The sequence below is a fragment of the Semicossyphus pulcher genome, unplaced genomic scaffold (genome assembly GCF_022749685.1).
Source record: "Semicossyphus pulcher isolate SPU_LCO1_2020_fin unplaced genomic scaffold, fSemPul1.0.p SCAF_8, whole genome shotgun sequence".
NCBI classification, from domain to species: domain Eukaryota; kingdom Metazoa; phylum Chordata; class Actinopteri; order Labriformes; family Labridae; genus Semicossyphus; species Semicossyphus pulcher.
Window position 1 is genome coordinate 29192809 of NW_027211759.1, and position 2569 is coordinate 29195377.

Sequence of the window (2569 nt, forward strand, 5' to 3'; positions counted from 1 at the left end):
TTTCAGTCTCAGGACACAGCAGTCCTTTCTTGTCACAGTGTGCAACAAGTTACCTTAAAACCTCCACATGAGAAAAGCTTTCCTTCCACAGCCCAGGTCTGTTGTAGACGAGCTGAGCAGAAATATGGCTGTAGCTTTCAGTCTTTTTGGTCTCAGAGATCCTCATAACAAGGAGTTTTCCTCACAGCGACAGACAAGCTATGGCTTTGGATTCCAACCAACAAAGCAAAAACCCAGAAAAGAGAGGACTGAGGAGTGTCAGTAAACCTGTTGTCTAATTGATACGTGGATGAGTTCTGACATTGCTGTCAGTCGTCCACAATAGACTCATGTGGCGTATCAGTATTCAGTATCAGATCAGTGGGTAATCCTGGTCTATAGCGAGAGTCTGGAGAAGTAAAGCCTGAATAGAGGGAGTGTGTTAGGATTGATCATTGGCTGATGGCTGCAGCGGATGAGCAGGATGAGTCAAGGAGCCAAATGTGTAGCAGTGAGGCGTCTGGGGACTGAGGGGGATCCTCTGTGTCGCCGGAGCAGGATTAGGAAGGGCCTAGACATGTGGTGGCTTTATGCAGGCACTGAAAGAGAGAGAAAGAGAAATGTCAGAACCAGGATGGACTGGGATTAAGACAGGGATGTGACAATATAGAGCAAAAAAAGGCAGAGATGGTGAGAATACAGAGGGGGTGAGGGGGAATCAGAGAGCACACCTCAATGAGACTGCAGTGCTGTATGCTCCACCCCCCTCTTTAACTTCCTATCAGTGAGGAACACACCAGCTCTGCTGCTATAACGAGCCGGTCACTGTGGTCAGTGCAGGATTTGAACTGATAGCAAAGGAATTTACACTCTCATTAACATTCATTGAGGACCGCCTGGCTTGTTGACTTAGAACGATTGTTGGAGAATTCAAGAATTAGCCAGAGAAAAGAACATTCAGGTCTGTGCTGTTATTCACACGAAGACTGAGTTATTGGCTGTGGTGGATGGGCAGCAATCCTAGCAACAGACACTGAAGCGCAGGGTCCAAAATGCTTCCTTGGCTATACTACCGCCCTGAAACTTATTGGCACAGTTTGTTGCTGCAGCTGCCCAGAATGGTTCAACATGTATCTGAGCCTTAAATAGCTACAGTTAATTTCTACAGGGTCCTATTATCACATTATCGGTCATTTATCTATTGCAACTAACTTGCAGTTTTGTTTACTGCAGTGATATGCTCCCTGCATGAAAACAGTCAAACAGTAAAGGCGGATGTCAAAAGGCCGACATTAAGACTTTTTTTGTCCATCACAGCAGGAAACGCTCACGTGCAACTAATAACATTGATATAAAGCCAGAATTCATCGAGCTGTGCTATTTATAACACCTGTTCTTTTGCTGCTATGACATGTCAAAATGTGTGCTGTGAAAAGGGTACGCATTTTACCAGTGACAGATAGGAGCACATTCAACCAGCTCCACAACCTTTAGAGATAAATGCCACTCACAAAGCAGAGGACGGGGACGTTTCGAGTACTGAATGGTTTGTGGCAGATGATGAAAGAACAAAGCTTAGGCTGAAACAGCTGGAATCTTCCTGTGGAACTCATTGTTCTGATGCTCCTTGTATCCAGCTACTGACAATAAAGCTGACTTACATTTGGGTGGCTGCCCCGCACTTTTCTCCTGCCAGATTTTGTTGTGAATATAAAGCTGTAATACGTCTTCTACACCTGGCACTGCAGTTTAGATACGCCAGAACCTCCAAGGGCAAATCAGGACTTTTCTGAGCACACGTGTAGGTAAAAGTTTCCCTGCACAGAAACAGTAAATCACTCATCTGTCACTGTGACGAGCACTGACTCACAACCCTGATGTGAGCTGTAACACTTCATCAGACCTCCACAGTCAGAGGTACAGTAGCACTGCATTTTTGCTGACTTCAGCTTTTATATAATAATTCTGTGATCATAGTTGAGATTACTCTGCTGGTTCTCTCTCTACAGTAACCACAGGCTTATTGAATGTGTGACTGGACTGCACGGACAGTTTGAAGCATTGGACCGCACCAACATGCGTCACTAACTCAGATCCAGGAGGATCCGATCCTTTAGAGGAACCAATAAATCACCTCTGTCACCATGCTGGGGTTTCATTTCCACCTCACACGGGGAGGAACGCGCGATAAACTATTTATTAATCGATTTGTATTCCCTGGTGATGTGGCAGGTTTTTCTTGGGGGAAGTTAATTGAAGGAGGTGTTTTTAGCATCACACTGGTGTTCTCTGCTACGCTCGACCTCTTCTGCTTCACCGCTGGACACAAATCACAGACAGGAGAGGAAGAATGTCTGAGGAAGTGGAAAGAAGACTGTTTTCTCTTATCTGGAGTCTGGTGATGTGAAGGTTGAATTACTCTGCAGAATTTGCTGTAAACATAAACAAAGTACTAGTGAATTAATCAATATGTTTTATGGAAACGGCATGTACTTTATCTTTAATTACGTTGGCATGCTTTTTTTTTTTTAATGAGAGGGTCTTTCTGCATTCAGCATTCAGTCAGAAAGCTTATATTATATTCATGGGC